Source organism: Mus musculus, chromosome 17 (assembly GCF_000001635.26).
Source record: "Mus musculus strain C57BL/6J chromosome 17, GRCm38.p6 C57BL/6J".
Classification (NCBI taxonomy): domain Eukaryota; kingdom Metazoa; phylum Chordata; class Mammalia; order Rodentia; family Muridae; genus Mus; species Mus musculus.
The window spans coordinates 49,555,937-49,565,193 of NC_000083.6; the positions used below are offsets into that span (position 1 = coordinate 49,555,937).

General features: G+C 47.7%; 1 protein-coding gene across 9 annotated transcripts in view; it reads right to left on the bottom strand.

Moving 5' to 3' along the window:
* Positions 1-8,523, bottom strand: part of Daam2 (dishevelled associated activator of morphogenesis 2) — a 108,438-nt gene extending 99,915 nt beyond the window's left edge. For 3 of the 9 annotated variants that reach the window (XM_006525090.4, XM_006525083.4, XM_011246706.3), the window contains exon 1: positions 8,267-8,497. The gene's annotated coding sequence lies outside the window, so the exon portion shown is untranslated. Of the gene's footprint in view, positions 1-7,631; positions 8,237-8,266 lie in introns of those variants that run through there. The other 6 variants (NM_001379372.1, NM_001379371.1, XR_385382.4 and 3 more) reach the window with 5 other exon arrangements.
* Positions 8,524-9,257: the final 734 nt, after the last annotated feature.

Sequence of the window (9,257 nt, forward strand, 5' to 3'; positions counted from 1 at the left end):
GCGAATGTGTGTGTGTGTGTGTGTGTGTGTGTGTGTGTGTGTGTGTGTGTGTGTGTGTGTGTTGAAACCAGAGGTTGATGTTGGGTGTCCTAAATCACTTCCACTCCACACCCCCTGAATCTGTAGTTCACCATTTCAGATAGACTGATCGGCCAGCCAGCGTCAGGGGCTGCCTGTCTCTGCATCCCCAATGCTGGCTTCCTGCTTCCTGCCTCTGCACCTAGATTTTTATGTGAGTGTTAAGGGGGGTGAACTTGGGTCCCCATGTTTGCACAGCGAGCACTTTACCGACTGAGCCATCTCCCCTGTTCCACTGATTTTTCAGTTCCTCACATAACAGCATGTGTACAGCTGGGCCAGCATGAACAGCATTGCTGTTCCTGGCCTTTTAAAAGGTGGTTCCACAAGATCCACTCTGGGGTTATCAAAAAGAAGTACTTAATAGAGGAATGTTTCTACAGGCATTCCAAAGGAACTTCATTTGAACATTAGTATACAGTCTTACCTGCCACCAAATAGATCTGCTACTGAGCTCTATAAAGCAGGGCTGGCGAGATGGCTCAGAAGTTAAGAGCACTGGCTGCTCCTGTAAAGAACCCTGGTTTGATTCCCAGCACTAGTTGGTAGCTCACAATCCTCTGTGACACTAGGTCCAAGGGATCCCACATGTTCTTCTGGCCTTTATGGGCACCAGGCACACACATGGTGCACATACTCGCAGACTCACCAAGCACCCATCCACATAAATTAAAAAATAAAATTTTGTCAAAACTTTTAAAAATTAAAAGAAAATTTACACAGCAGTGTTCCCCCTTCTGTAGGGGTTGGGGGAGCACCTCTGTTGTTTGATCCCCTCTGTTGCTACATCAGTCAACACTACTTGAAGCCGACCATGCCAAACCAATGGTCAGTGGTCTTGGCACACAGCCATAAGAAGCCAAATAAGCCAAAATCCTTCTTTTTACATCTTCTGATGACCACTTCAAGAGTTGCTCTTCCATTTATCCATCATTCAATCTCCCTAGCTGCCCACTAAGAGAAGCATTTCAGATGGTAGGGACCACTAATGGGTGCAAGTATCTTCATTTCAGACATTCTGGGTACATGTTGCCAGTGTGCTGGGTAGTTACTGTCCACATACTGGGTAGTTGCTACCCACATGCTGGGTAGTTGTCCCATATGGTGGAGGCTGCTCGCTCTGCCACTTGCATCAGCACACAGATGAGGCTCAGTCATTGTCCAAGGGTTATTAACTCAGCTATGACTGCCCTGTTGGGGTAAGAGGGGTGAATTCTGCAATGCATCTTGGCTCTTAAGAGCCCTGAATTTATAGAGGGTCTGAAGGTGACTGAAGTGAGATATTAAATGCTATTACTGAGTAGTGTACTGAACTCAAGGGAGGGACACAGGCTAGTCATCTGGAGCCTTTCACAGGAATTTTAAGAGACAGCATGATGTTGGAAAAAATCTTTCCAGGATGAGCAGGTCAGGAAGACAAAAGTTGGAAAAGGTCTCTTGGGTTCTCGGGTACGCAGAACTGCAAACAAGGGCATAGAGGCAGAGAAAGCCTCTGCCTACATTCAGGGCTATAAAACCTACATTGACACTTAAGGACTGATAGGCTTTCCGACTGGACATGCCTATTGGTCTTATAGACCTGCCGTACTTACACCATCTAGGCCTGACCTCCATCTGCTCTCTTGCCAGGCTACCCATATCTCGGGAACCTCGGGCAGCCTCCACTGTGCCAGACAGCTTCCTGGGACTTCTTTTCTGGCACCTCCTTTGTTCTATCTGATGAAGATGGCATCAGACTTTGACTCTAACCTCCTTAACATTCTCTCTACTTGGCTGATTGCTAGTGACGACAGCAATCAAAGCTCCAAGCTAAGTGCTGACAACATTTATTAACCTTCGAGGGAGGTACTGATGTACACAAACATCCATTTCTCTTATGGGAGACAAACAATCCAATAGGCAGGCAAGGTAATCTTACAAGATGCAAGTGGGGGAGTTGGAAATTATGCCTGAGTTTTATAGACTCTTAAAACCCCTATCCCTTTTCTCTTCTTGGTGTGTTATACACATGCATTTGTGTGTGTTTTCATGCATGCATGTGTATATGCATGTGTATATAGGTATGCAAGCACATGTGTTTGCAGGTGGAAGCTAGCTATCAACCTGGGGTACCATTCCTCAGGGACTGTCCACCTTGTTTTTGAGACAGGGTCTCTCGTTGGCCTAGTACACATGGCTTAGGCTAGAGTGCATGGCAAGCTAGTTCCCAGCCCAGGTTTGTGGGTGAGGTAGCTGCCAACCTTGTATTTATTCCAGTACAGAGTTACATAGAAGGGATCACCTTCTAGCTGTTGTGGGCAGCATAGATCTGTGACGCAATTCCTCGCCTTCGAGGATTGTTGATAAGCTTTGAATAAATGGTTTATTCACTTTGATTCATGGACCAATGACCAACACAAGGACTTTCGGAAATTACAACTGGAGACAAGAGAGACAGAGCATTTTGTTGGGCACCAAATGCTTTTCAAGAGCCTGTGGAGCTTTCCCTTCGTCTCCAGCAAAACCCTGAGATGCAAGCATGTTTATTTTTCTCATTAACAGTGTAAGAAGATGACGAAAGGCTGAACAGCTTGAGGTCTGGTGGTGACAGAACTCAAATTTCAAAACACTTGATTTCAAAGCTTACTCCACAGATCCTAAATAGTATTCAGATGCACCAGACCCCACTCACCTCCCTCCCTCCCTTCCTTCCTCTCTTCCTTCTTTCTTTCTTCCTTCCTTCCTTCCTTTCCCCCTCTTTCTTTCTTTCTTTCTTTCTTTCTTTCTTTCTTTCTTTCTTTCTTTCTTTCTTTCTTTCTTTCTCTCTCTCTCTCTCTCTCTCTCTCTCTCTCTCTCTCTCTTTCTTTCTTTCTTTCTTTCTTTCTTTCTTATGATTACCTATAGGTATCTTTATGCTGTATGAGGCTAAAAAAATTTATAACTACCTGATTTGTGTGTGTATGTGAACAAATGTGTAAGTGTATGTGTGTGTGTGTGTTTTCATGTGCTCATGCCTATATATATTCATGTGGAAGCCAGAGGTCAAGTTCTTGCATCCTGCCTCAGGTGCTTGCCTACCTTGTTGTAGCTATGTGCTTTTTTTTTAATTTATGTTTTTGAGACAGAGTCTCTCATTGACCTGGAGATCACTAACACTGCAGGGCTTGCTGGACAGCAAGTTTCAGGGATCCACCTGTCTCCACCTCCCAAGTTATCGAACTACAACAAAGATAGTTTGCATAGTTTGCAAAACCTGCACCATGTCTCAGGTTTTGTTTTTGTGTGTGTTTGGTTTCTTAATGCTGCAAATTATTTCTTGTCTTCCATACTCAGTCTTCCTGTCTCAACAATGGGCATGATGGTGAAAACTACCCCTCCCCTGACAGAACAACCTCTGGTCCAAAGCTATGACTATGATGGCAAAGACACTACTAAGACAATTCACTTCAAAATATCCATCCAATATCATCAGACAGAACAGAAGATGTGATGGGAAGAATCATAAGCAGATGGGCATAGGGGTGCTCTAATAGAACGTTGCTTGTAAAATAGGGTGCAGAAGTAGGATCTAGCTGTTTCAGTTGCCTGTTTCACTCGCTCATTCATTCGCTCATTCATCCATTTGGCCAGTGTTTACTGTCTTTTCAGAAAACCTAGGGAGTAACTCACAACACTTCTAAGTGACCAGTGTCTAAGAAGCCTGGGGAAGCGTGAGCAAAATGATACCCACGTTCAAAGCAAGGTGCCTCCTCCCTCTGTGGCATCTCAGCTGTGCAGTCTGAGGGCCTCATCAAGAAATGAAAACAAACAAACCCAAAAAATGTGAGGAGAGCTTTGGAAGCAACCGACGCAGCCAAAACGAAGGAATTCACTGACCCCCCAATCTGGCCCATCTCAAGAGAAGTTGGCCACTGACTGAGCCTCTTAAAAAGCTTAAAGATCATCCCAGGCCATGGTTAAAGAGAAAGCTCCAGCAAAACAAAAACAAATGTGATCTTCAAAGCCTTAAATGTCAACTTGAAGGATGACTTAGAAGCTCTGGGATGAACCAAGAGGCCCTGCAGCTGCCCCTTCAGCCTTCAGAGTTGTCACCCCATGGATGATGTGGCACCCCCTCCCGTACCCTCTAGAGCTTAAGCTCCCATCCTGTAGCTCTGCACACGGAGGGGGTGGGGGCTGCCTAACTAACCTTGGCCCCAAAGTTTGTCAAACAAGATTGGCTGACCTGCTCTACCTTGTTATCCTCCCCTTCCTTTCACACACACACACACACACACACACACACACACACACACACACACACACAGAGAGATGCATACACAGCACCCAGAAGACCCCAACAGAGTACACACACACACACAAAGATGCATACACAGCACTCAGAAGACCCCAACACAGTACACACACACAAAGATGCATACACAGCACTCAGAAGACCCCAACACAGTATACACACACAAAGATGCATACACAGCACTCAGAAGACCCCAACACAGTACACACCACACACACACATACATATAAACCACAACACACACACACAAGAACACCACAAACACAGAAGCATGCACGTATATACCTCATACTACATATACATACATACACACACATACACACACACACAGAGCACAGTACATGCAGCACAATGCAGCACACACATACATACATGGACACCATATACACAAAACCACATACAAAACCACACCACACACACACACACACACACCATAAACCAGACCACACACACATCATACACACACAAACCACACACACATACACACATACCACAGATACATACACATGCACCTCATCACATATACACACACAAACCACGAACCATCCCCCACACATACACACCATATACACACACACAAACCACACATACCACATACACAGCCCACCCATCTCATTTCTTCCTCTCTAAACAGCTCACTCAAAGAGAGATCTCCACATTGCCTCCGCCATCGGGATATCAGTCTTGGGCACACTCATGGGCCACTCTCCCTAGCTAGCTTTCCTACAGGAAGCAGAAATAACCTGAGGACCAGGCTCTCCAGCCTTTGGTCTGACACCATGGGAAATATAAGATCACCTTCCAGTGAGATGCCTCTTCCCAAATAATTCAAGCTCCTGAAGAGTGAAACACTGAATATTGAAAAAATACAATATCCCCTTTATTAAGAGCCCACAGTATCCCTGGTTCAGTTCTTAGTCTTGTATCATAAATGCTAATTCTGTCCTAATCATGGTACCTATATCTGTTCTCCAGATGAGGAAGTGAAAGTCTGGAAGACTGGATGCCCCAGGATACTCATTCGCACACAAGTCTCTGTCCATGCTGAAAGCAGGCTGCTTGAGAATTAGCACTCTTTCCACTGTGAAGGCTGCCTCTGGGACCAATAGCTGAGTGCTGGAACCCTCAACACTCCCTGGCTGTCTCCATCTAAATAGTCATGGATACCAAACCAATGGCACCCCATGTTCTTTCTGCCAGGTGTGTTTGCCCCTGGAGGTCTTCAGGGATGCCTCAGATGTGTCTCTGCTAAGCAATGAATGGAGTGGATTGCAGAGAGGGCAGAAGCCAGAGATGGCAGCCTAGTGTCGGTGGTATGGAAATTCATCTCGTATGGAAATTCATCTCCAGTCTGAGGTCGGTGAAGTGTCTGTCATCTAGAGGGCAAGATGGAGATTCCACAAATGGGTCTGGAAAAACCTTAGGGACTGAAGAACGCTAAGAGCTCCCCCTTACTGTGAGCTCTCTGAGGAGTCACACACTGGGGCATCACACACATTGGGATGAGAATTCTCTTGTGGATTCCCTCTGCTCTTGAATATTAATAGCACATTAATATTACCTTTTACTTTAAGTGTTTGGGTTGAAGGAGCTCAATACTTCTCTTGGCCACAGGAAGATCAAAAGCGAAGACCCCCCAACTTTGCTCCTTTCTGTTCCCTCCTACTTAATAATCAGATTTCTCTGAATCCAAGACTGACCAATGATGGGGACCGTTCCCTGTACTGAATCAAAAGAACCTGGAGGTCAGGGTATGGGAAACAGGACCATGGAGAGAAAGTGAGTCCCCAGTGAAGCCCTCTGCCTCCCACAGCTCTCCAGACACAAAGCACCCTGACTCTGCTTGCTGTGCTGTGAGCCCTGCTCTCCCAGCCTCCACCTTCCCCAGCTTAAGCCAGAGGGTTGTCTCTTCTTCTTCTGTCCTGATGGGGGCACAAGTATTCCCTGAGTCTTTCAGCATCTGGAGAAGTTTTGAAAACCGGACTAAGTCAGGTTAGAGCGGGCACAACTCCTCAGAGGAGACTGAGACAATAATAGCGCCCTTGTGTGGGTTTTTGTGTTGTTTTGTTGTTGTTGCTTTAAAAGAAAAAAAAAAAAGAAGGAGGTAGGATGAAGTTCACAATGTGGATGGAGAAATCGGAGAAATGCTTCCATGCCCAAGGCAAGAATTGACACCACAGTCATGTCTGCGTAAGCACGAGCCCCGTGCGCATCCACAGAGACCCAGCCACCACTGACACACTCTTCTTCCCTGTCTCACATCACCACCACGCACACACTTCATGGCATGGCTGCCTGCTCAGTCGTTTCCGGTACTTCCCAGGGGGTCAATTTGTATAATTTTTAAAATCCTCCCCAAATCTCAACTTCCTGTGGTTCTGTTTTTATTTCCAGATTTCCTTCCTTCCCGTGGTCTGTTCATTCTCTCTCTCTCTCTCTCTCTCTCTCTCTCTCTCTCTCTCTCTCTCTCTCTCTCTCTCCCCACACCCCCCACCATAGGGTGAGTCCAGGCTTCCTCCCTCCCATCTAAACACTGTTAGTTGGCTCTACTGCAAGATGTAAAACCAGAGACTTCAGAGACAGCATGGCTGCCAATCCAGGCTCTCTCTCCGTCACTTGTTTGTCATCCCTGCTACAGACACATGCACAGGACTGTACACTGTGTATTCTCTGGTTGGTGGACCCCTGTGGCCACCCCCCCAAAACAACCCTGCACAACTTCATTCTCTCCTGAGAAACAGATGCCACACAGAGAAGGACAACACAAAACTGGAAAAGCTCTTGAGAGTCAGAAAAGTGACTTCCGTGCCCCTGGGGACTTCCAGACAACCCCCCTGGGGTGGGGGGAGGACGCTGCCCTCCCCCCATCCCAGGAACTGGCCACACACTCCCCAGGGCTGCAGAGAAGCAGCCAAGGCAGAGAGAGAGAAGGGTTAAACCAAGCCCAGACTCCAGCAATCTGTGTTCAATTTTGATAAAAATCTCTCTTGCTCTCCCCTACCGCCCCCTCCCTCTGCCCACAGCTCAAACAAGTCTCTTTATGTTACCAGTATACATTTTGTTTTGGGTGTTGCAGCCCGTGTCCCTCCCAGAGAACCTGAAGTTAGCCCACTATGGGCACATGGGGCAGAAACATCCAACCCTGCTCCTGACACAGAGCTGGACACAGGACTATAGCAGCCAGCAGCACTATCATCTCCTCCTCCTCTCCTCCCTTCTCCTCCATCATATTCCTCCTGCCCTCCCTTCTCCTCCTCCTCCTTCTCTCCCACCCTGTTACCTGTGGCCACACTAAATCCTTTCTGCGTTGTTAGAATCCCAGTGCATCGAAGGTTAGACCCCAACATAGCAAGAGTTTGGACTGTCCCACAGGTGCCAAGGGCCACAGCCTGGGGATTCTCTCTCCCTGATCTCCCTGATGCTTCTCGGCATGCCCAAGGTCCCGCTATCTGAAGAACAAGAGCCACTCCACTAGGCTGCCCATCCTCCTTGTTAAGGCCCTGCCTACAAGTGGGAGCTGTCGGCTTGGAAAGACTTCAGTCCACCTAACAGAACGCACACACCGAAATGGGCAAAGTAGCCACCGAAGAAGTTGTCAGCATCTGGGAGCGGGGTGCTATCTATGTCGTTTCGCTCAAGCCATCAGGAGTCTAATTGCAAAGCCGCTAAAAAGTTTTCCAAAGTTTTCCGAAGCCGTGTACAGTGAGTGGCCCGATGCACACACTCCTCACTCCACCCCCTCTGCACGCACACACAGCCCACTCCAGGATCGGAGTCTCTGCAAACATTTTCCAGAACAAAACAGGCAGCTGCTGGAGGGGCTGCCTTTCCGACGCCAACGCAACAGGGAAAAGTAAAGCGGCAGAAAAGTGTCCTGATGTCTCCCCGCGCCTAAGTCTCCAGTGCTGCACCTACCCTGAGGCCCGCATGGCACGGTGAGGCTGCTGCTGTCCCGGCTTCCCGCAGGCACCGCGCTCCGCTTGCTCAGCTCAGTCCTTGGCTGCTCAGGACTCCGGAGAAAGCAGGCTGTTCCCTCCCGGCCGGCCTCGCGCCGCCGCCCGCCCCGCTCTGACGTCAGGCGTCTTGGAGCTAGGGATATTTATGGCTAGGAGAGACTCTGGCTTTTTCCCCTAGGTGCTGATCCGATGGCAGCAACTTGGGAGTTGATTTGCAGTTTTCACGCTGGGAACTGACTGGGACAGAGACAGCCACCGGTACACAGCAGGACCAGCAGGACTGGGGCCCGCTCTTTCTCACTTTGGCATCCAGCCCTTCTTGGGGGCTGCCTCTTTTTGGAAGCATATCAGGGTCAAAGAGGCTAAAAGTGGCCATCTAAGCAGAAGCCTCCCCTCCTCTGGCCAACTAGCAGAGGACCATGTGGGGAGCCAACTATCAGGCTGGAAAGCAGGGTGCCTTCGCTGGTCAGTGTATGCCTGGAAGGTGTTGGCAAGAGAGATAAGCCAGCAGCACAGAGCAACCACTAATTAGAAGGCTTGCACCACACCCTAACAACTTTTCCACTTCTTCTTTGGGAATTCATAGGGTTTTTTATAAAATTTATTTTTATTAAATTATGTTCCACACTCCTTGCCTCTTTGTATGCTTTTTCCAACTCAGAGCTGGCCAGTTCATCCGACCCTATTGCTTATACACGTAGTTCACGCCATATACAATAGCTTATTCATCCTCCAAAAGCTTGCATTTAGTGTTTTAAAATGTGGGGTTGTGGGTCTCGTTGGCCAAACCGGAAATGGTGTCAGTTAAGAGCAGCTGTCTCTATAACCCACAGTACCTTGCATGCCTATTTATTGTGTACCCTGCCCACACCCAGATGTCCCCCTTTCCAACTATTTATTGTCAATATTGGCAGCCACGTAGCAAGTCCTACATAAAAGCAATCTATTAT